Source organism: Chroicocephalus ridibundus, chromosome 8, assembly GCF_963924245.1.
Source record: "Chroicocephalus ridibundus chromosome 8, bChrRid1.1, whole genome shotgun sequence".
Classification (NCBI taxonomy): Eukaryota; Metazoa; Chordata; class Aves; order Charadriiformes; family Laridae; genus Chroicocephalus; species Chroicocephalus ridibundus.
Window position 1 is genome coordinate 48,641,476 of NC_086291.1, and position 25,023 is coordinate 48,666,498.

Sequence of the window (25,023 nt, forward strand, 5' to 3'; positions counted from 1 at the left end):
TAAGGGATGCCCTACAGATTTGTGATTCCAGTGAAAGGACCAGAAGGCAACCTAACTTGCCTCTCTTAAGGCAAGGGTGTTAGGGTTCATTTTAAGTTAAATTCTGCTAAGGCCCCTTCTCAGTGCTACCTGAGGGCTCGGAAATCTGAACTCAGATTAAAATTTGGTGCAGTAGTCTACCTCTTCTCACTGACTGTGTTATGATTCTCTTCTGCAATTAGATTCTCCCCAGCATCCATCTAAGGTGGACAAGTCTCCATTTACCTTGTTCAGGAGTATTTTATGTTATCAATTAAGCCCTTGGTGTGTCAAAAAGTTTGCAGCCCATTTTGGAGTATATAGCAAATAGACTGTGCAGTATCCTATTGGAAGAAGAGGAATTTGTGTCTTTTCATTAACTTCACCACCACCAGAGTGTTACCTCCTCTACTTGATGTCTGAAGCCAGATCCAGTGTAGTTCTCCATCTGAACTCAGCTGCCTTCTGTCTAGCCTATTGTGTATCCCTTGCTTTTATCCCAATAAACAGTATTGAGTAACAGTGTGCACAGGCCCCCGGAGAGCTGACTGTGCCGGGCTGGTGTAGGATGGAGGAGTGAGCTGTGTTTACGCCATTGCTCTTGCTGGGTTGTGGATGCCTGTGAAACTCCCAGCACACGGGGAGCATCACTTCAGCGCTGCCAGCTGTCCCCTGGGAAGCGGTGGGATATCACAGCTGCCTCCTGGCTCCGCGGGAGGGGACCCTGTGTTGCTGTGTGTCTTCGACCCAAAGGATTGCTTTGATATTTATTCCAGGAGTAGGAATGAGATTCAAATCTACAAAGTATGTTTGAATACGTACCGAAGGAGTTCCTCTCTCCTGAGAAAAGCCCTAGTGATGAGCAGAAGGGAGAAGTAACTTCACCATCAGCCTTCTCCTGGGGAGGAGCATTTGGTATTTCTCAGATATCAGTCTAATACATATGACAAGCACGAGGAGACTGTGCCGGTGAGATTAGAGAATCTTTTACCTCTGGGATTCCTGATTGAGGACAGAAGAAATAAAGATTAATACTAAGATGTGAAGTACAAGATTTGAATGAATACCCCAAGCACTAAGATGGAAATGAAATCCACTGAAGCAGGAGCAATATATACCTTCAAATAAATAAGACAGTGCATTTTGACAAAGAGCGTTGATCTGATCTCTGATTGTAATTATTTTGCCAAATCATGCTTAAAGAACATGAAAAAAACCCAAGACAGAATAGCTGAAGAATTTTCGAATGGAATAAGGAGAGCTGCAGATGTGTCTTGTAATTGCTGTTACGTATTCAGCTTGAGTTTCTCTGCATTGAGACATATGTATAAAGATCTGAGAGAGCTGCAGTAACATCTGGATGGTGTTTTGGTGGCATAACGGGCTGGTAAATAATGTTGTTGAAAGTGAGGAATGATGCTCTGCATATCTCTTTTTCTGTGTTTCCACTCTAGCAGTAGTTTTCAAACAGTGTTTAAATGAAGATGCCCGATTAATGATCCATCCAGGCACTTGCATCAGATTTGCAGTGGGGTTCTCAAGGGTAAAATTCATTAATAACTAATATTTGTTCTGTTAAGCTTCCTAAACTAAAGTCTGACTGACCTGGTGGAATTCTAAATCCTGAGCAAGAGTACTGCTACTCTTCAAAGAGGTTTTAGAGCCTTGATGATATATTGCTAGCTGTAAGGGAAAGTTTCAAAGCTAGAAAATCCTGGAAGCGTCCACTTTACATAAAGCTACTAACGAGAAGATGACAAGATCAGTCATCGCTAGCCCAGTGTTTGAAAATAAAAGGTGGGGATTCCGACGAGCACCTATCCTGACTTCTACAGCCAGTGCCCCGGTGATAGAAACCAGTAGTTTCCACTGCAGGCAGTGGAGTTGTACCAGTTTAGAGTAGGGGAGAGATGGGTCCTGTACTTCAGCAGACTGTGAATGTCAGATGTTTCTTGCAGAAACAGAAATTATGGAGCACTGTTGTGATCCACTGCATGATCTTCAGCCCTTAATCTACTTAATCAAGCAGAAATAATAGAAACTGGCTAATTCTGACAGCTTCACTGTTCCTTTCCTGGGCAGAGTGCTGACTTTCTCAGAGATCCCTGTACTAATGAATTTTTAGCAATACAACTAAAGCAGGAAAAAGCAAATGACAGCGAGTTTGCTATTTGCACACATTTTCCTATCATATAACGTAAAGCTAATCCAACTATTCATATAAAGGTACGCTCTTGTCTCCAAACACTTCACTGCATCATTCTATTAGCATTCTGCTGAGATACGTTTCCTATGTAATCCAGGACTACTTCGTAGTTACTGATAGTGGAAGGGCTTTAAAAAAAAACCCCAAACCCTAGAAACAAGAACAGTACCATAATCCATTTAGAAAGCGGTGAGTTAAATCAAGTCTCGAATAAAATAAAGGAAACTCCACAGGCTCAAGTTAATTTCTTCTGTATGTATTTTCTTCTATTCATTATACCGCTGCGATACAAAGAGCACTGTTCCTCTCTCTTATAGATGAGATAGACCTTGACTCCGATATAATTCTTTTTCTGCACTAGCTCAGCCACCGAGAGCCGAACACCTCAGTTGAGATCCTCCAAATGGCGCTTTGAAGAATTTTTTTCTTTTCATTTTTATTTAGTCTCCTTGAAGATATTGATATGGAGGTAAAGGGAAGAGCAGCTCTTTCAGATACTGCAAAGTGTCGGGGTAGCCTGTGCAGTAAAAATGCAAAACGTTTCGGGACATGTCTTTGGGCTATGGAGGGAGCTGTGCCTGCAGCATTTGGAGGGACCTTTGGTTAAGACAAACCTACAAAAAACATCCTAACTGAGGGTGCTCTGATGGAGCTTTTAAAGGGGAAGGGGGCAGAGTAGGGGTGGAGAGCTTTCCAGGACGAAGGAACAGAGCATTCCTAGGTTTCTGACACAGACAGTCCCACAAGAAACTCACATTTTTAACAAGTTATAAATGTCCTATCAAAATGTTTCTAAATATGGGTGTTGAGGTTGCGTATTCTGATTCAAATGCAGAAGCAGATACAATCAGTGGAAACTCGAGGTGTACGTCATTAGGGAGCCAATCAGGTAGATTTTATGCAAACACAATTAGGGCTTGCATGACTCGGTCGCTGGTGCTCTTGCTATCTCCTTCCCACATTTATTGAGAGCCCACTTTCTGTGCAGCTGAGCACATACCAGATACTGAGGCACGCAAACATTAACTTTGTTTGTATAAAGTCACTTTTTGGCAAATTGGCTTCATAAACCGTGATTATGCATTGATAGTGTTGATGTGTATAGTCAAGCTAATTCCAAAATATAGAGACAGATGATCCATTTTTTATTAAAAGATTGCAGAGAGAGCTGACATTGTTATGGGTAAGCATAGGGACATTTCATTAAGAAGGGTTAGATTTTGTTGAAGTTATGAAATGCTCATGTAGATGCACTGAAACTGGTAGAAATGAATGATTTCTGGTATCAGTTTCAGGACTGCAGCATGTTAGGGAGAGAGAAATTTTTTGGCATATACTCTGGCAGCATTTAAGAGTTGAGACTTTCTGGAATGGCAAACGGCTTCTGGAAAGATCGAGAATGGCTCTAATTTGGTAACTAATTGCTGTGCTTAAAGGTTTCTAAAAGTTTATTGTTGACCGTGGTGCATTTCTGCTCCAACAGCAGAAAAAATGACTTAAAAGTTATCTAGAGGTAACTTAAACACGTCGCAGGACTCTGCGGACATTGAAATTTTAAAACCCAGTAAATTCTGGCTCAGGTGAGCCGGTCGGAGGTGTGAGAGGTTGGACGACCATGAGAATTTGAGGGCTTGTAAAAACACCGAATGTATGTGGGGGAGCGGCAGCAAGGGGAACGGTGGCAAGGATGAGATAGTCCTTGGGATTCTCCTGTCGTTGTGACCTTGGGAGCACATTAAGTGGGGAGCGGGTGTGCAGGCGGGCTCACGTGTGCCAAGCCCAATAGCCTGTGCTCTTTCTGTTCCCAGTTTGCCTTTATGTCTGGGCTTAGGAAGAGCTGAGACTGGGATGTAGCACACACATCTCTCTCTGTGCCTACTCCTAGATTACAGGAGTGAGTGCTTGAGCCTACGCAGAGACGCCAGAGGTGATCGGACTGATCCCTCCAGAGAGCTCAGCCTGAGTTTGTGTCTTAGGGCATGCTGGTATACAAAGTGTGGCTGATAAGTGACTCTAGGTTTAAGAGCAGGTTTAGGCTTGAGCTAAATGGCAGTGAAGGCATCTTATAGATGCTAGCAAAGGACTGGGGTATTGCTAGACATCCATTCCCTCCTTTGGGATTTCTATATTATGTCTATAACAATATTGGATATCCAGGAGCATTTTGGAGCAAGAATCACAGCAGACTTGGCAAGGTTTCTTTGGGTTAATGCAGCCCTTGTCGAATTATAAAAATGTGCTTAAAACTGAAGGTGGTACTGGCGGAGGCAATGGATTGGGAAGCGGGATTTGCATATTCTTGTGAAGTATTTTGCAAGGTGTAGGTGGGACCGCAGAAAGCCTGGCGTAACCTCCCGTCAGGCTGGGATCCTGGGTAACCAGGTGCTTTTGCTGTTCTGGGCGTAGCAGTCTTGAATCTTCACGTGGGAACTTTCAGTGAGGGATGATATAAACAGACTGCACTAGGTATGAGTTAGGTTTTAAGAATATAGAATATTCTAACTTTATTTAACTCATGTTTTGAAATATGGCATTCCCTCCCTGTAAAGGAAGACGCTTAAATTGTATGTACCTAGTGGGCATGCATTGACACTCAGTTAACTTTTGCATATTTTTTTTTCCAGAGTATCATTGGTATAGTATGATATTATTTATACAAAGTGTGCTTGGGCTTAGTGTTTTTCCATTTCCAAACTCTTAGTTTTATTTTCCATAGCAGGGAAACTGCATTAGATGTATTTACAGCTCGTACAATATGAGTCTTAAAATTGTAATGCTTCAAGAAGCGAAGAGATAAGTGATATAATATGTGATGAATGAATGAATGAATGCAGCCAGAATGGTTAAACACCTCCATAGCAATAGTACTTTGGTCAATCGTAAAATAATGATGAGCTGCCAAAGTGTCCAGTCTGAGAAGAGCTGACATGATTCTCAATTGCATCAATTAAAATATTCTTGGTAATGATGGGGAGTGTTTATGCTATAGGATAAGGCATTGTCAAGTTTTCATTTAGAATAATCAGAAATACAAGAAAAACTATAAATTAGCTCAAGTTTAAAAGCATCAGTGTTTTAAATAAACTAAGAAATGTCAGGTCTGTTAGGCTCTTCAAGGACAAAGTGCATTCACAGTCGGTGGGGTTCTGTCCAAAAATCCACACTTCTCATTTATTACAGAACATTTCTCAGCTCCAGTGAATTAGCCTCTAATTAGAGGTCAAGCTTTTCTAAACTAAACATACTTGGGAAAATATAAAAAGCCAACCTACAGTAAGTCATCTTGAAAGACAAACTTGGAGGAAAAAATAAATGTTTCCCTATGTGCAGAAAATATTACAACAATTTATCTTTTTATGTCACGGTGAACCTCTAGGAAGGATGCAAAGCAAGGAAAAATAATGGTGATGCCAGATATTAAGTTTAGAATTGTAGCACTTCATTTATTAGACAGCAGAAATCAAAATGTTCCAAAATGTCTATTTTGTCTGGAGGCAAATGCCTTAAAACAACCCCTGTAATGCTTTATTGCACTGGTAAACATTTTAGGAACCTCTGTATGGAGAATTTTATAAGGAAATTAGTTAAATTAAATTTTGTGTAAAGCACACATCACTTAATGACTCTTTAGAGAGCCTACACACTGTGGAATTCGAATAAATACAAAAATTAGATTTTTTTCTATTTCCACTTAACACTCACGACCTGATTATTACCTTGCTACTAAGGAAAAGCTATGAAAATGGGAGAGCTGCCGTTTCAGGTGAACAGAACAGGCCATAGAGTCCGCTTTTTCTAGGCATATATTGCCAGGGAGTGGCACAGGAAGACTGAACCCGTACAGCATGTCTCCAGATCTGTAACACCTCTGCATATACTGTTCGTGCCTGTCAGTTTAGGGTTGTTTACAACTGTTTGCGTGCATCTTTAAAAGCAGACGTGAGCACAAAGCTGCATTGTCAAATTCCCCATTTGCCTGCATGCAGGGGAAATTCCCGGTTTTACATATATGTACGTGAATGCTCCTGGGTCTGTATGTTGAGTATATTATGTAAAATATTTAGACTCTCCATCTCTCAGGTCAAGATGAACCAATAGTCACGTGATATCGCGTCCAGTACAACACAGGCTATAAAACCTCATTTACAGGTTTTACAGAGGGAAACATTCTTCTGTGCTGCTTAAGAGAGCCCAGTTTGCATCCAACTGAAACATATTTTTTTCATTCATGATAGCACTCACACACTTACGCAGATCAGGCTGATGGTCTCAACTTTCGCATATGTCCAGTCCTTTTGAGCACCGGAACCATCACCAGCCTCAAGTCAAGAAAGTGTACTAGAGAACGGTTCCTATTCTCAGGCCTAATCATCAACTGCAGCAGGTGCAACAAAAATACCATTAAAAAGTCATTTTATATCAAGACCTTCTTGATCTTGATAAGATCTAGAAATCTATTTACATGCAATGTAAGAAGAAATCTATTTACATGCAATTGCATGAATACTTCCAATAAAAAGATGAGAAGAAAGAAGAAGCCAACCAAAACCATAGTAATGGTATAATATCCCATTACCACAGTTAATGGAAATGGCATCGTACGCAGTATTGAAACAGAGTAAAGGCATGAGCCATTAAGCTGTATTCAGAGCTATAATTGCAGCCTCCAAGTTTAAAACATATTGGGCCTTATCTTCTGCAGGTGTAAATCAGTCTTGCTGTACCGTTGTCAATGGAGCTGTACTCGCTGACAGCCACCCAGGATCTGTCTCATTAGGTTCATCTGACACACTGTGCTGGAAACCGCATCTTTTGCAAGCTCTACAGTTATTGCTGCCAAAAACTTTTCAACCTTGAGAGAGTGAAAGAAATATGTGACAAAACAATTGCACTTTGGGGATAAAGCATCTCCTAAAAAAATCTGGTTTTCTCTGTCCAGTTGCCAAATGCTTCCTCCTACATCAGCAATAGAAAAGCCTCATTTGAGCAACTTCTTATGAATAGTGTAACTGTTGCAAAAAATATGTGGTCTGAAAGCCCATCATAAGTATTTAAAACAATCTTTTTCTCATACCCAAGGGGAATAGCTGCCGCCCTTCTCTAATAAGCAAGTTCTGGACAAATGTAAGGTTGCCGGTAAGACAGGGAGCCACTTGGAAGATGAACTTTTGTCCTTTCTCTTCCCACAAACACCTGCCATACCTGAGCTCTCAGACCAACTACGAGGCTGATCACCTGCCCCTTTGCCCTCTGTGGTCAGTCATGGGATATTCCCAACAATCCAGAGTGTTTCTCTAGGTCACTACCAGAATTTCATAAATACTTACACAAAATACTCATATAATTCATAACGGTACAAAAAAGTGCCTGAGAGGTAGCCTTAGTGATCTGAGACAAGGAGACATTTAAAGCCACCAGGCCAAAATCTCTAGAAAACGTGGGGTAAGGTCAGAGCAGAGGCCACGTCTGCTGCTCCCTGGGAAATCGTACTCTTCTGTTACCTCTAGCCTCGCTCAGCCAGACATCACAATGACAAAATAATTGGAGAGAAATGCAGTGGGACAACTTGATAAAGCAAGGAGCTATGCTAGGAACTTGCTGGAATTGCTGAAAAACAAGATGGGGAAAACAAGATGGGAACAAGTGTAATATGGGTCGAGGAGTAGCAAAGATGTTATTGAAGGACAATGTTTCATGCGACCTGGGGGGAAAAAGTAAATAAAGACATATTGTCCTAACGGTGGCATCTAATTTAGCAAAAAGGCCCAGGACAGAGTTATCCTGTCACTAAACCACAGTGGTGAACGCTAGGTGAGAAACTCCATCAGGAGGGCTGAACCCTGGGCACTAACACCTTCCACTCTCTTCAGAGGTGTCTGTGTCTGTGGGCTGTGGCTCTGGAGTTTTGGCTAATGGCTTACAGGCAGGTGGAAAGCGTTTGGAGGTGGCCAAAAAACAGATTATCAAGTTTGTCAGACCAGTGTTTCTCTGTGGTCCTGGGACAAGGGTGTCTCCCCCAAGAAGGAGCTGCGCAGTCCTCTGTCAGTACAGCCGGGGCGGAGTGCAATTGTGTGAGGATGACGAGCATCAGTAGGACTCTTGGTACTCTGGAAAAATAGTACCTCTGGAAAAAATAATATACTCTACTGTTCAAAATTTAGAGCAGCAGATAATTGATGTTTTACCTTGTGTTTTAAAATTGAAGTAAAAAGTAAATTTAAACTATTTTTGTCATCTGATGTACAGGATTTTTATGCATTAAAGGCTCTGTTATTGTAACATTTATATAGCTGGAGAAGTCCTAATTTATCCCTATTGATTTTAACTTTGACTTACTTTTACACTGTGGGCAAACTTCTTCAAAAATCAATATTTTCATTTTGACAAATCTGCTGCAAATGCATTGTTTTACCTATCAATCATTGACTTTTGAGCAGCAATAAAATATCCGCCAAAAAAAAGGAAAGCTAGTCAGCATAAAACCTTTCCCATCTTACTTAACGTTGCTCACAGTAAGCCTCATTGAGCATATGTGGTACATGCTCTCTGCTAAGTGATCAGGGTTTGAATTTAAGGTCTCACTCAAAATTATGGCATTGCAGGATATCTTAGACCTCAAATTGTGTGATTTAACAAAAACACTAGGGAGAAACTTCCCAAGTGTATTAAACTTTAAAAGCACATTAGAAGTTCAGATGACTGCTGGCATCCTCATTTTGCGTGCATAGGAAAAAAAGGTCAGTCAAGGTGATAAGAAGGCTGTGTAGCAGATAAGGAATTTTCTCCAAGTGGATGTGCAACTTCTGCCTCGGGCACTATTTAGCGGGGCACATCTGACTGTATGGGACCAAACTTCCTCCCAGTCTAGGTCCCCAAAACTGCGATGTTGCACAGGGCACTTGTTGTAGACAGTCCCTGTAAGTTCTGCTTCGTTGCTTCACTGAAAACCGTGGGATTTTGCCATTGACTTCAACAGCAGCAAAGACAGCTCCAAAATTATTTTATTTTTTTTTTAAATAGGGTCCTTCCATTAAAACTTCCCTTAAGCAACATTAACTTTTGTGACCGGCACTTAGCAGGTCATCTTGGGTCCCACTGACGTTGGCAGGATTAAGCAGGGTCTCGATTTTAATAATGAGAAGCTGTCAGACAAATAATTTCTACTGCTGTTTATTCACAAATGTAAATTTCTTTAACAGTCATTGAGGGCTCCGAAGGACACCTGTTGTTGTTTAACTTCTTCCAGCAAATGCATTATGATCCCGTGGCTCTTAGTCAGGAGCACCTCCCTGCCTTTTGCAGGGAGCTGAAGAGGAAGGATGATGGGCATCTCAAGTCCAGTGAAGTCTGCCCAGGAGGCAAATATCCAAGGGTGCTGCACACATTTCTCCTTGGGGTGGGTTTGCTGGCTATTTTAGGGAGAGCTAGAGACCAGGAGCCACTATTGCAGCTCTCGCTGATTTCACCTGAAAAATGGCCTTTAGTTCACAGAGTTCCTCAGACGCAGGAGCCCACTCCTGCATCCCCCCAGGGGGAGGACAAGGCTGAGGAAAGCTCCTGCTGCAGTCCCCGAAGGTGCTTTTGACTGGCCTTGTTCCCCTCTGCACTGCAATACGTGCAGGCTGCAGCCCAGGAGCTGCTCCGTCCCAGCCAAGCAGTGACGTCTTCTTATCTTCAAAGCAAGGGAGAGGGTGTCCCACCCAGTGGAACAGCCTTCCTGTGTTTAGGAGGAAACTGTTCTGCAAACGAACTGTTCGTGTCAGGTGAAGTCTCCCATGCCTTCTTCCCACAGCTGTGCCGGCAGGCTTCTTTCTTGCAGGAGTGCACACAAGGAGCACGCAAAGGCAGAAACTGCCTTTCAAACAGAATGAATGCTGATGGCACATAATGCTTATTGCTAAGTTCATGCTGTGCCTGACAGCATCACACTAGATAGTTACACTTAGTTGCCTATTATTCCTCATCCTTAACCAGCAGGAAGAGGTGTGTTCAAGAACGTCATACAGAGTAGCGCAAGGTAAGGTACAGGCTTGTTAGGAGGAGAGAGTGAATCAAGAGCACAAAATGAGAGGTCTGGAGCCCTGCAAAATGAGGCTCTGAAATACATATTGCTACTATTTAATGGTAGTATTAATCCAGCCAGACAGTTTATCGCTTCCTGCTCTTACCCCACCCTGTAAGCCGTCGTCCATATACTGCACAGAGTTGGTGGCTTTGGAAAAGTTTCTCTGTCCAACCGAGAAAGCAGGAAAAACAGCTAGAGACTACTCTGCGGTTCCTCAAATGTCTTGCAGTGCCAGCCGCTCCACTGCTGTGTCCTTGGGGATTCAGGGTCTTACTCTGTAACTGCAGAGGAGGCAGTCCTGGACCCTTTCCTCCTGGTACTGCAGGAGGAAGTGCTGACTCTGAAGTCACTTGGCTGCTAAAATACATGTATTTCTCTTTCAGTTTTGAGATGCTCTCAATGGTAGTTATAGTGACTTGCTAACAAAGATCCCATTTTTCTTTTGAGATTTCACAGGCCAATGGCTTGATTTCTTGCTCGAGAAGGGTGCCGAGGGTGCCCCCAGCGCAGTTTTCAATGCTGTAATCACAGAGGTCTTGCTTTGACAAGTAAGAATGGGGAGAGCTTTTCCAATTTCTAGAGGCCAAGGACACCCGTAGGATGAGTTATGCATGAAAATCCTGATTTGTTGTTCCATCTTGTCATTTCTCCTAATCAGTAGCCTCCGTGAGCTATCAACTGCATCTCTGATTTAGGGGACAGAGATCAATTGTCTAATAGTATAGTATTACCCTTTTGATAGTTACTAGTATTAGCTATATATAAAATGATAACAAGACAGTGATTGGACTGCCTCAGTGTGAGTTATTTATATCTTATTGCTTGTATCCAATCTGATTGTTATTTTGTAGGATTTTCTGGAACTTCTTCAACAGTCCTACAGTTTCACATCAAGCTGTGAAGTGCTATACTGCTGAGGTTATGCTTTACATCGGATGAAAAATCAAAAATGCTCAGGGTACGAGCACCTCGGTGCTGAGCTATGACATCAGGAGTTAAAAGCTGTAGATAAGAAAGGCGTAACTGCACTTGGGGTTTATTTCCCACTCCAAGGACAGGATGCCATTTGCACTCTTGGCCTTTTTGTTTTTAGATGAAAGCCCAAATCAAGCCAAAGAGATCTTGTTTTGCTGAGATGTTAAGCAACTTTTTTTTATTTTTTAAATAAAAGGACTCAGCTAAGTAATTCTGAACATTTAATTGGAAAATACTCTGTACTGTTCCTGCTGGCCCCTCTGAACAAGGCAACATTATCACCAGCACGCAGAAAAGTCCCTGACAGAAAGCACACATTCAGAGTATCTTTAATACAGTACAAATAAAGGGGTGGGACTGAACTTTGGGGTGCTCTTGGAGTCGTGCCATCTATTCCTCTGAAAGTGCATGCCCTCTGCCTGCTTCCAGGGAAACATCAAATTGCGTTATCGGCTGCTCTGGATGCACAGAACTGGTGCAGAGATTAGAGCATCTGACAGCATCAACTATTTGTTCTGCATTCAAGAATACCATTCTCCACAGCTGTCCCTTATCTGTAATATTGTATATTCAGTCAGTACATTCAAGTAATGCACAGAAGTAGAATACCTGGGGCGGAATCCGGACTGCGAAGCACTTGGCACAGCCTGAATCGCAACAGTAATACAAAAACCCTTTTCAGCAATGCTGGACAATAAAGCCAGAAAGAATACAATTAGTGTGGTCTAAAATTCACCAGTTTCTGCTCAGAGGTTGGAAACTTACTGAATGCTTTCTTTGGGTTTGGTTGCTAACCCTTTCCCCAGGACCAAAAGCTGTTTTCCTCTCCATTTGGGTCAAATGACTGTGAGTACCTGCAGCCAGCTGGGGAGGGAGCGCGGTGCTGGCACTTTGCTGGTGCCACCTGGATGGGTGGCATGTGGGCACTCCATTTCCCCAGCCCTCACTGCCCCTACAGTGCTTCAGCCACCCCAGGACCACATCAGCCAACATCCTCAACGCAAACATTGCCATTGCTTTAAAAAATAGTGCAGTACTGAAACACATGGATGGAAAAAAGTCTTGCCTTTTTTGTCAAAATACTGATTATTGGTTTTAGGTTAATATCTTTCATGAAGAGGGTTTTAATTCCAGAATGTAGAAAGCACCTTGAAGGTTGGTAGCTTTGCTTGTTGTTATAAATGTTGTACCCGATTGTTAATACTACAGGCTCTTGCTCTTCTGTCCCCAATGGGGTACAAGGCATTGCTTTTTTCATAAATAGGAAACACACAATCATTTTCTATGCATAGGGGAAGCACTGTGTTCTCAGGGAAAGATGAATTATGTAGTCCAACCAGGTGACACATAGTAGATGTTGTTGCTTTCCATAACCTGAGATGTAACCCAGCTGTGCCCTTTGCTTTTGCAGATGTCAGCCATACCATCTGCTGATGAAAAAAAAATACGTGCATCGCTGTGGAAACACTGAGCAGTTCTGTGGTCTTTTCTGCACTCTGCTCAAGCTGTGCATTTTTAAATAGCATGACCTTTATTGATTCTTACAAAAATGAACAGTGCAAAATGGAAAACCTGAAAAGTATTCTGTCAGAGTTTCCTTTTAGGACAAAGAATACAATTATATTACAGAAGTGTTAAAACTAGAAGAGATGAAATCAGTTAATTTCCTCTGAAAACATTTGGAAGAGCTTCAGAAAAACAGAATGGGTGACAACAGGAAACAGAGATCTGATGGGAGAGACAGTGGGATAGGAAAAATACTTGCTTCATTGAAGTCAGATGTAGTTTTGGCATTGCCTTCAATGGAATGAGGATTTCATCAACTATAATGTTTAATAACCCACGCTGTTCTAGCCTTGTGCCTAAGGAGGATGCTGTACCCTGAAATCCTTCTTTTTGCCATAGGTGTGCGCTGGCGCTGGGAGCCGGCTGATGTCAGGTGCTGGCCGGGGAGTGGTGCAAGCAGCCTGGGAAGGGGAAATCTGTGTAGCAGCGTGAGCCTTACTGCCCTGCATTCCTCCTGTTCTCTGCATCCAGGCCAGCTGTTTTCTTCCTCCTCTCATGAAAGCTATGGAGACGTTCTTTTTCTGTACGTGAGGTCCTCAACTCTGGTTTCTCCATGGATCCCTAGGACAGCTGCTCTCAGCAGGCCCTCCTGAGGGCTAATTCCCAGACCTGACAAATCAGCTTTTCTTCCCCTCTTCACTCCATGTTACCATCCCCGTGCTCTTTTAACATTGAGAAGATATGTCAGAAAACCTGAGCCCTTTTGCAGCTTCCGTCCTTGTTCCTACCTGCTCCTTGCCCCAGCTGGACAGCATACGGTCTTCGGTTGTAGTCTTTATAACTAGGCTGCAGTGAGAGACAACCTTAAGTTGCTTTGTAAAGGACTTGGCAATGGCTTTGTTTCCTCTTCTTTAATTGATCAAATTCCAGATGGCTCTAGAAGGAACACAAGTGTCGTGGTTTAGCAGATAACCAAATAGTTACAGTGTGCTGGAGAGCATGGCAAGTAGTTTTAACTCCACAGCCTTGTGCTGTTCTTGGCTACTGCCAGCATGAAGTACCAAAAAAGTGTGTAAGTACTCAAATGAAATCACTCAAACGTAACTGGAAAATATAACTGTTCTTACTGGGCTTCAGATTTTCAATGTCTACATTACTCTGGGACTAATGGCAGCAAATTTTGGTTTTGCACTTGCATGGCTTTTAGGTGCAAACTCCATTTGAATAAGAACCCAAAATCTAGACTTAATAAACCAACTTTCCTAATTCAAAGGGGATGGAGGACAAATTTAAGAAGTACTGTGCTGCTTTGTGTCACTGCAAAACAGCAGGTATTCTTCAAACAGCCACAGACAATGTCAGGTGACCCAGGCTCCCCGAAGAAAGATAAAAATGGGAAGATCCTACTAAAAATATGAAAACAGGGACTTGTGCTATTAGACCATTAGTCTGGCTGGTCTGAGAGGGGCTATCTAGTGGAGGGGCTGGCTGCTGTGTTATTCATCAGCCTGCACATTCCTTATGGCTGACGAAGAACCGGAACAATTTGCTACATCTGGTTAGGTGAAGGCCGTTCGTGGAAGTTATGACACTTAAATTTGCGAGGGATATTTCTGAGAGTGTTTCTGGGAGATGATTTACCATAATAGTAGGTGAAACTGCAGACTCCTCCAGAAAAGAACATTTGATGTCTAACCCAGGCAGCTGCTGATGTAAATGTTTATGAAGGGTTTGTTAAGTATGTGACATTGCCTGTATGGTAATGCAGAAATTACACTGCTAGTGAAAGATATGTTATGATATAAAAATCAGTGGATGAGGAATGGATGAGAATGCTGCCAAAACAGGACCACTGCTATGACAAATGTAGTGCCAAGCAAGTGCAGTAAGAAGAAAATCTATTAGCTACATATATTCACTGTTAGTGGCACATCTTGAATTTGTCATTTTAAGATGTTATTAAAATTAATGCAGTCCTGAGAGGTACTCTTGGAACTATGTATAAAATTGCCTAATTAGTTAAAAAAAAAAAAGAAAGAATTCCGGTGAGATGCTAGATTTTGGGAGAGAAACTGTGGGCAGTTAAGTCCACCACCAGGCACTCATAAAATGGGCTCTCCTTGGAGAAGAATGCTTTGTCTGATTTCTGAGAACTGCCTTGCAGCAGGAACTGAAGTAGGAACTGAAGATCACATCTGGAAATCTTTCAATTTTGAAAGGTATTCTTTTTCTTATTAAAAGGGCATTTTACTGAATAGATTCATACCGCAAATCAGTGGGTTTAATTAAGTGAAATAAATTAGCCTCTTATTGAAACTCTCTTTCATTTACAGAGGCAGATCCTGAAATCACTGGTCACGAGTTTCCATGTCCATGATTTAATCTGACAGTGAAACAGAGGGAATCCCTGACATTCACCTCTGGCAAAACAAATACAAACATTTTTCAGATCTCTTTCTCTTCTTCCCATCCTGTACACTGCAGGACCCAGAAACATATTTAATGACCTGGCTGTGTGCTGTTGGATCTTAGCTATCAGAATAGCTAAACCTTTAGTCCTACTGGGCTAACAGCTGATAGGAGAGACCAACACATTTTAGAAGGCAGAATGGTGTCAGAAATAAAGAAAAAAGCACAGGCAGGCACAGGAGCTGGCACAGAGCATTCTGTGTGCACAGGGAGCGAAGTGTTAGAAATGCCAGAAGACACAGGCAGAGGGATGCATGGGAGCCAACGGAGAGCCCCCTGGTCCAAGCTGTGGTAACCAGGCCTTTTTCAGGTGGGGTTGCTCTCTGAGCTGCTCAGGTTAGGAGTGCTGATTGTGGTTAGAGTCAGGGAGCGACGGAGATGAGCATTTCTGCAACCCAGGCAGAGTCTCTGGTGGTCCCAGCACCTCGGTGCTCCACACATGGATTTATCCTCCCCACCATCAGTGGTTGTGAGTATTCATATTTTCTGGCAGTAAGCACCACAGCAAGGCCTGTAGGTATAATCTTCTCCAGTGTGGCAATACCCAAGTCAGTAAGTGAAATCACAGCCTTGTATTGATTTTATGTTCTGCTGATAATGAATTTGGGAATCCTCTGGGACTAGGTAAACACGCTGACACAGAGCTGTGAGGTAGGCTCCTGCATTCCTTTTGCACAGCAGCTAGCCACTATTGATACACACATTTTTGTTACAATGATGTATTAAAATTCAATATGTGTGTCTCGTCTTATTTAAAACAAGACAGGGTGGAGATGTGGGGAGGAGGGATGGGATTGCCCTGCTAATCCTAATAAAAGGAAACCCATTCAAGTGAGTAATTTTATAAACTACTGAGCATTCGTGCTGAATAAGAAGCAAAGCCTACTGCTATTAGCTTTGGCAATAACAGGCTGCTTTGATTATTAAAGTCACCGTGAGGGAATACCTAGCAGCAGACGCTGCCAGTGAACGACACAGACTTTGGGCAGGACATCCTTTCAACATGTAAGTGCAGGGAAACCTTTCCTTTATTTAAAAAAAAAAAAAAAAAAAGAAGAAAACCAAATTCCCACTACATTCAAAGGAAAACTATTGTGCAAAAAAAAATAATGGTACTATCCATGCTCTAACTATATTAATGATCCTTTTTCTCTGCTAGGAGGTATGTGTTGTATGGTATAAACACACCATTGCACCAAACACTGCTGTGTAATGATTAAAACACACGCAGGAAAGACAGAGATACAAAAGGAGGGGGATGTGCATCAGGAAACCTGGAGGCAGCTCTCAAAGTGCCAGATCCTGCCTCAAGCAGACACTGTTACAGCCCTCTCCCTGTGAGTACAGGGAGACACAGAACAGGAACCCCACATGAAATATTAGAAACCATTTGAGAACCAACTTTAATAGTTTAAATTTAATTTTGGTACTTCAGTGATTTATATATTAATATTTCCTGATTCTTGCTTATGGAAGGCATCACTTCTAACATTTACAAAGCTCCCACAATCCTCAGAATTTGCTTAGGTAGTGATTTTTAAGGCATGTGCTGCTAATCAATGTGTTAATGATTTCTTCCATGCTGTAATCCATCATTTTATCACAGCACACAATTTAGCAATTTGCTTATGCTAATTACTACAACAGCCAGTGCAGTTCTGAGCACAGCTCCAGGCTATGGCTAGAGAAATGTTTGCCACGTTATTTACATTTCCTCCGTTTACCACGGGAAGGCCCAGAATCAAGAAAACAACTGAAAAATTTACTTAAATACAAAAGATATGTATCTTGCAATCAGCAAGTTACCCTCCATGGTCACTGCAAAGGAGGCTTATGGAAAGCTGCTCTCATCTCCGGAACCTCTGCACTCCTGGGTGCAGATGTGAACACAAGAGAGCCAGGAATTAGGGGTAAAAGGGGCTTCTTGCACTGCTGCTTGTGCTACAGGATGTGTTCAGGGACCAGGGCTGTAAATCACAAAAGCAAAGCAGTCCAACAGACAGCAGTTTGGCAGAGAGCACACCGGGTGGGCATCACATTCAGGCTTTATTTTCTAGCTTTTGTTGTATTGCCTGCTGAGGCTGTTTTGACCTTTCCGAGGGCAGGAAGCATAGCCCTCGGAACCATGGTACCCTGCTCATGGGTACCCATGCTCAGTGTTCCTAACTGAAAGTATTTTGCCAGGGCAGTCAGCAGCACGCATGTGTGTGCTCCTGCTGTGTTCTGTCCCCACGTGGCTGTTCATTGGGGTAAAGAGTTCCTTTTCTCCCTACGTGTGCTGCAGAAATTTTACCCACCTCTTAAGCAAAAGAGGGGGATTCTGTATATATAGTCAGGTGTCCCGATACAGTGATGGGATTTTATTTGCAAGAGTTGGTGGTCTGGTGTGCCTGAGGAAGCTGCCAGGCAGGATACGGGCACCGAGACACTCTTCTCCCTGCCATCCTGGGGGAATGCAGCAAATATCTGCGTCGTCTTGGGAAGTGTCAGATGCTCTCCTGGACTTGGACAGAGCTCTGTATCTTGAGTGAGCGCTGGGCAGGTGTTTCAGAGGGCAGGTGTGGCTAGAAGGGCATTTGAACCTACTGCCATGCCCCTCGCCTTGCTGGGAACCTCAAGGCAGTGTTGAAATTGCAGCCTGTCACAGAGCAATAGTTTTCAACCTCAGTCATAATTGCCCTCTGAAAAGTAGCACAGAAGACTTTCCTGACAAGGCCATTACTGTTGAAAGGACAAAGGGAAAGTAGTTAGTCAGCTGTGTTCAGAACTGGGTTATCAAATTAGCTTCAGCCACTTTCAATTACAGAATCTCATGGTTTCGAAATGAGCTCTAAATGAGGAGCTATAATTCTTTGTCGGCAGTGAGCAAAAAGAACATAATCATCATTATTTAACAGGGGCCTACAGTCTAGCTAGCTCCAGGATAAGTTTGTCCAAGAGAAGAAAGGATTCAATTGGCATGAGCAAGGCAAAAGACTGTCAGCTGGCCAGGCTTCCATGCGTTTCTCCATCCTGCAGCTATGGAGGTGACCTTGGGACTCATCCAGGAGGGATTTACTCCCAGAGCCATTCTGAACCACTAGCTGAAGAAATGTAAATACCAGAAAAAATTGAGCAGTAGGGGTTGTCCCAGGCATGCATCATTTCACCTTAAACTGAGGCTTTGTGACTTCCACTCTGCCTGAAGACTGTTGTTGTTATTATAATGGCTGTGTTAAATCCTACCTGTCTGGTGGCTGTTGGGTGTTACTGCTGCTTTGTATCACAGTAACAAGGAGAGAGAAGAGCTGGGCTCATGCCAATAGAAAGAAGGTTCATTTGTAGGATGAAGCAACCTCCTGGAACGAGCCAGTGCCTGTCCTACTGCTCCTCGTTTTCCCCAATGCAGCAGAGACGGAGTAGCCTTTTGCTATGCCCTCCTGCTACAGCCACTCTGCCCCATTCAGCCAGAGGGCCTGGGTGCAGTAGACAAGCCTGGCTGGGGACCACTGGACCACCAGCAGTGGGTGCAAAACTTGTAGAAATGCAAGGGCACGATATAGGGTCTGTGGGAAGCTGATGCTGTGCCATCACCATCCTCACCGGACAGTTCAGGAACCCATGTCCAGGTTCAAGAAAGTGGCTGTCCCTACGCGGCCTCCCACCCCAGTCAATCTGTGGTTAGGTTGCTTGGGGTGGTAAAGTCCTTAGAGTCAAGGCAGTGACTGAGACCTCTGAGGTCATCTTCCAAACACAGTCCTTTAACAATGTGCACAGGCAACATCAGTGAAATTGTCCAGGCTTCCTGGTCTCAGAGGGAGCTGCTGATGACATCCAGATCGTTTTTCAGCGCGTGGTCCAGAGCAGCTACAGCAACAGAAATTGCAAGGGCACATTGTCATTCAGGCTTTGGTGGGCCACCAAGGGAGATCAACAGATATCTTGGCAGGCTTCATTGCACACTTCATGGCATCGATGTTCTCTGTAACTCAGGCTCTGAAACCAGTTTAAATACATTAAAGAGGATGAATTATGGTCTCTCATTTTCTCAGTGCCTCCATCTGGAAATGAGAGACAACAGTTCTTCTCTACATCTCAGGATGGCAATTGCAATGGTAAGTTTGAGAAGACGAGAAACTTCAGGGATTGAGTCACAGTAACAAGCATAGGCTTGTCTCCACATGGAAGTGAGTAAGCAGTACATAGTGCCATGGATGTATATACCACATTCCTAACACAACGTTAAGTGTGAGGTCATCTGTCACATCTTGAAAGTAAATTCTGATCTGGCCTGTCTCCCATGAAGCTGTGTAATTACTCCACCTAACTCCAGACTGACACATCTACTTAAGGAGATTACACGACCCCTAAGGTAGCGGAGAAAGAAGAGTCACCAGATTATGACAAAGTGTGGGTAGGGAAGCAAGTTTTGAGTATTGTCTGACACATTTTCAGGAAAATTTTAGAGAACAGATGGACCATTTTCCTCCTCCTGTTCACTGGATTTCAAAGGTCAAATTTACTACCTTCTGGCTCTTGACAAGTTTGGCCCAAACATCTGGAGCAAAATTCTGTCTCTGCTGAAGTCAAGGGAGTTTTGCCATTTATTTCAGCAGGTCATTGACTGTTTAATTCTTGTTCTGCGTTTCTGAATCAACATTGCCCTCAGGCTTGGGAATGTATTTAGATTTACACACAGTCATGAATACACACACAAATGAAAGCGACAGAGAAAGAAACCATTTCTTTTCAAGTCCCACAGCTTTTATTAATTTGTTTAGTCCTTGTTCTGTACATTAATTTTATATTCAACAAGATTTCTATTCTATACAAGTTACAAAATGAATATCTGGGGAAAACTCATGCCATTTCACACTAGATTTGTTGTTACTGGTGATGTCAGGAATTGAGACATTGACTTTCTTGTTTTCCTTGACAGTTCTATGGGGTTTATTCTGTTCTTCACCATAAATGGAGTTTCACTGACAATGCCTAATAGCTGCTGAAATTGCTTTCCTTGGGAAACATCATAATATTATATCTAAAAATTAAATTATTGTAAACAGTGGGAATATGGAAGTCAGTTAGTTGTGTAGTGTAAGATTGTACCATGAAAAGTTGCAAAATGTCCCCTTAATGGCTGCATTGCCTGACTAAGGGTTATAGCATTTACCCTCAACTTGCTGCTCAGAATGCCAAACAACTCTTATTTTAAAAAATTAAAGATGATAGAAAATTAATGTTCTGATTAGCCCTGGAGTGGAACGATCTCATTTCTCACCAGAGAGATGGACATTAAGAAGAACAGCACATAGTTTGCGGTTAGGACCTTGTGAGGACCATCGGAAAAGGAGTTTCATTCAGGTGTTGAATGAACAAGCAGGGCTCGGATCCACTCCTGGGTTTGTCATCAGGGTCGCATGCTGCTTCCATGCCTTGGTTTCACTTCCATGAAATAGAGCTTGATCTTTTGCTTTCCTTGTGTTTCTTTTTTTTTTTTTTCCTGTGTTGACACTTAAGTTTTAGATACTTTACAGGAAACAGAGAGAGTCTTGGGGCCTTGATTTTGTCAGGTCCACTTAGTCCTGCTATGAATCAAAGTGTTATTAATTATAGACAGTTCTGTATACATCGGTCACGTCACAAAGTGCTAGTTGGCTCTTGGAAAACCTGTTGTCAACACTGTTAGTGCAAGGAAGATAGTTCCAATTTTGAACTCTAAACACACAGGAGACCACTAGCAAGTCAAAGCCTTCTCTCAAAGGATCTGTGAAATTCCCTGCAGTTTTTCTTTGGCTTTCAGCAAAGAGAAATCCCACTGTCCGCCCTTGCCTCCATGACCTTGGTACATGCATGCCCTCTGCATGGAGTGCAGTACATGTGCCCTCACAGTCAGTAAGAGGAATTGCCACTTCAATGTGCAAAACAAAGGGGCAGCTGCTGTGGCTGTGCTGTGTTTACACACCTCTTTCACCCAAACCTCTGTTAAATGGTCTAATGAAACAAGGTGCTCTGAGGGAAAAGCCCATTTAACAGAATAAGAAATCCCATTAAGCTCAGTGGAGCTGGAAATCTACTGCATAATAAATTAACTCTGAATTCATGGCTTTGAACATAAATTTCCAAGCGTAGACTGATACATTTTTAAACTTGCGTGCAACTTGGCTAATAAGCTCAGCATTGGTTTTCCTTCAGATACATTTTACTGATAGTTTTTCTCTCTGTTTCTGTAAGAGCAGCGGTTTTATTGCTCAGTCCTCCTGCTACAGAAGGAAGAGCTGTCATTACTCAAATTGCAGGAGCACTTGTGCATTCATGTTCAAGAGTGAGACCACAAGATGGAAAATATCACCCAGACCTGTAAGCAAAGGACTGTCCCTGTCCCAAAGTCCTGGCAATCTAAGGCACTCCAATACAGTCCACGTATCCATAGATCCGAGAGAGGAAAAATGCTGTCTCCAAGTGACACAGTCAGCTGCACACAAGCCATTTTATGCTGGCAAACGGTATGGCTGCGTATGACTTGGTACAGGGCCCACAACAATAAGCCAGGAGACAGGTTTTACTGATCTGGATGTAATTCAGCACAAATGTGGCTATGCAACTTCCAGGCCAGATCTGGCGTGCCCACTGAACTGTGGGAACCTACTTGGGGCCTGTCCAATATCTCAGCTTTGGGCTCTGTCATGCAGGGTAAGCATATGTCGTCTCCAGTGCAGCATGCATCAGCGCTTGTCTTGAAATGGTCTCCCTGGCATGCTACCCGTGAGATACAGAATAGGCAACACAGTAAAATCCTGGTAGAATTAATTTGAGCAACCCCCCTTTCAGTTATTGCTTCTGACTGATCACAGCGGCAACATGGATTAAACAGTGAAGCTACCAAATCAAACTGCTTGAATAAAAGCTAAATTTCCATCCTGTGAAGCCAGAATGCATCCTGCAAAGCTCTTCACCGACAAGGAAGCTCAGGCAGGTTATATAATTGTCACCCTCACAAGCTTTTCATTTTGTCTGAGTGGTACTCAAAAGGAATGAAGTTCTCTCATACCCTTGAAAATATCGATGAAACTCACAGAGAGTGCTTACTGCTGAATGTCCCACTGATCACAAGAAGCCAAGGGCACACTGCCTCATCGCCAACAAGAAAAGAGCTTCTGGAAAGTCAACCTCCCTCCTTTTTTAAAAAAATAAATAATAAAAATCAGTGATTCTCAGGAGCATTCCCACCAAAATTATTTATATCCTTTGGGTCACTAATTCCTACTCTATGTAAAATAAGAGCTCCAGATCTAACCCAGAGGTTACATCTTTACAGCTTATATTCAGGAATAGCTGAAATGTGCTCTTTGCCTTTCCATGGCAGGCTGGAAGCTTTGCCTAGCCTGTCTGAACACGCCGTGGTGGTGTATTGAGCCCCTCAACACAGTATTTACAACCTCCCGAGGCACCAGGGGAACTTGGGCTCTGCCTGACCATGGGAACACATTTTGGAGCTTGTGTTTGAGCAAGCAATGTGTCTGTCCTTGTGGGCTGAGTGCGCACACGCTTTTGAAGGGCAAGAGGGATGCAGACAGTGAGCTAAAGCCTAACTGGGCTGAATCAATTCTGGAGTAACTTCATGCATGTCAGTAAAATTAGACTGGGTCCAGGATCTGTACATGCTGAGTATGTCACTGAATTTATTGCTCTCTTCTGTAGAGCAACTGAGACATTTCTGTGGGGAGAACTGTCAAGGGCAGAACACCAGCATCCCCCCAGGTACATCGGAAAGGTTAGCTGGATGGTATCATTAAATCTCCGTTAGTATTCCGGGTCAGCAAACCTTAGATAGCAGGCAAGTAGGCAGAGGAGACCCCTCTGAGCGGAGCTGTAGTTGCTGGGATCTTCTTGGCCTTCAGAGAAAACCAGACATGCACTGGGGCCCAGGGTGCAGATCAGCGTACCTTTTTCTGCTTCCTTTTCAGTCAGATTTGGGGGCTATTCATCCAATGCCAGGTACGGGTCGCAGCACCTATCAGCGGCTGTGCTTAGGGGAGAGCTTAAAAGTCAGGAGCACAGAAATGAGGAAAGGGACCAGGACTCCAGCAGTTAAGGGGATAACGCTATATATCACTATAATTGGTGTTTTGGTTGTGGGGTGTTTTTTAACCTTCCAGACAGCCTGACCAGGCTCTTTGTTTGCTTGCTCTTCTTCTCAATTCCCGTCAGTTTGTTGCCTTTTCTGGGCTGCTTGAAACCAAAAAAAGGTGTCAACAGGGTAAACAAAAAGTGGTAAGAAGAGGACAACAGAGCCCATTAGGGACTGAAAGGGGGATGTAAAGAAAACGCCGGGCGGAGACAGGATCTGCAATCACCAGTAATCGCATCGCCTCAGCAGCGGCCATCGCCTCAGCAGTACTACCACCCGCGGCGGCCATCGCCTCCTCAGCCACTCCCCCCGCCTGCCGGAGGGGCGGGGCGCGCTGAGGGGCGGTGGGCGGGCTGAGGCGGTGCATGCCGGGAAGGGCGCGGCCGTGAAGGCGCTGCCCGGGCTGAGCACAGGCGGTTTGGCAGTGGTGGAGCCGGGGCTCTGCTGTGGGCTTCCGCTCAGCGGGTTTGAGGCCTCGTGTGGAGGCGGCAGCCAGCTCTGGCTGCTGAACCGAGTGGTCGTCAACATGGTGGAGGTAAGGTGGCTTCGCTCGCAGCTGTGAGGATCGGTGGTGTCTTTGGGTGCTGCCTTATGAGAGGCAAGTGCTGTACATGAGCACCGGTTGCCTTGAAATTGGCTTTCTGTGCAAGTTATTTTCCCCTTGGAGCTGTTTATCTCACATGAGAGGAAAAGCTATGCGCAATTTGCACAACAGGTTATTAACAAGCTTCCACTGGCACGTGCTCCCTGGAGGGTTTCTGTTAGCGGTGAGATCCTTATTGCGATGTCTGTGGGATGTGTGCTGGGGACAGCCGTGCCCTGCCGGCTCTCCCCGGCTATGGCGGCTCTCCCCTGTACTGACACCTCTCCTCAGCCATGGTGGCTCTCCCGCACCACACAGCCCTGTGGCTGGGCCACACGCAACTGTTGGGCAGAGCCTGGCTGTGTCTGGTGGCGTGTGCCTGCTTCCACCTCCTGGGCGGAAGGAAGGAGTCTGAACCTTCTTCTTGTTCTAATGTGCATTTTCAGGATGTTAATGTTTGAGGGTGATGTTGTTTGGCTTCTCTTTCATCTCCTGGACTTAGATGGATTAAACTAAGAAACTAGAGTTAGAGCTTCTTGTGGGGAATGGGGGAGTTGCTGGTGGAGCATTTTTGCAGGTCTATATGGTAGAAAAAAGGAATTGATTATTAAATACTGTGGGGAGAGAAAAATCCATGAACAGTGTTGCTGCTGTGATGCAATTCAGCTTGGTCAAATAACCTGCTGAAGAGGAGAAATGTGCCAGGTGATACTTAAGAGAAAGTGTGTCCCTTAGCTCATGTTGCAGATCCCAGTACTGTGTTAGGTGAGTTGCTGTCAGAGATGGGAAGCAGAGTGGAGTAGGACTCCCGAAGTCTGTTTTGTGAGTTTAAAATGGTCATTAAGTAAGGAGAGTTTATCTTTTTCTACTAGTGCTTTAGGTTCGGGGTGATTCCCAAATATCAGAGCAGAGCATGAGCAACTTCTCTACTGGAGTCGCATGAACAGCTAAGAACTTGGGTTAACCTTCTGTATTGTCCTCTTTAGCAAGAGCTAAAGAGTTGTTCCAGTTAGCCCCAAAGTCACGACAGAGCACTGATGCTTGTGAGATTTAGCATTCCTAAAAATGACAATCACCATCACCCATAAAGT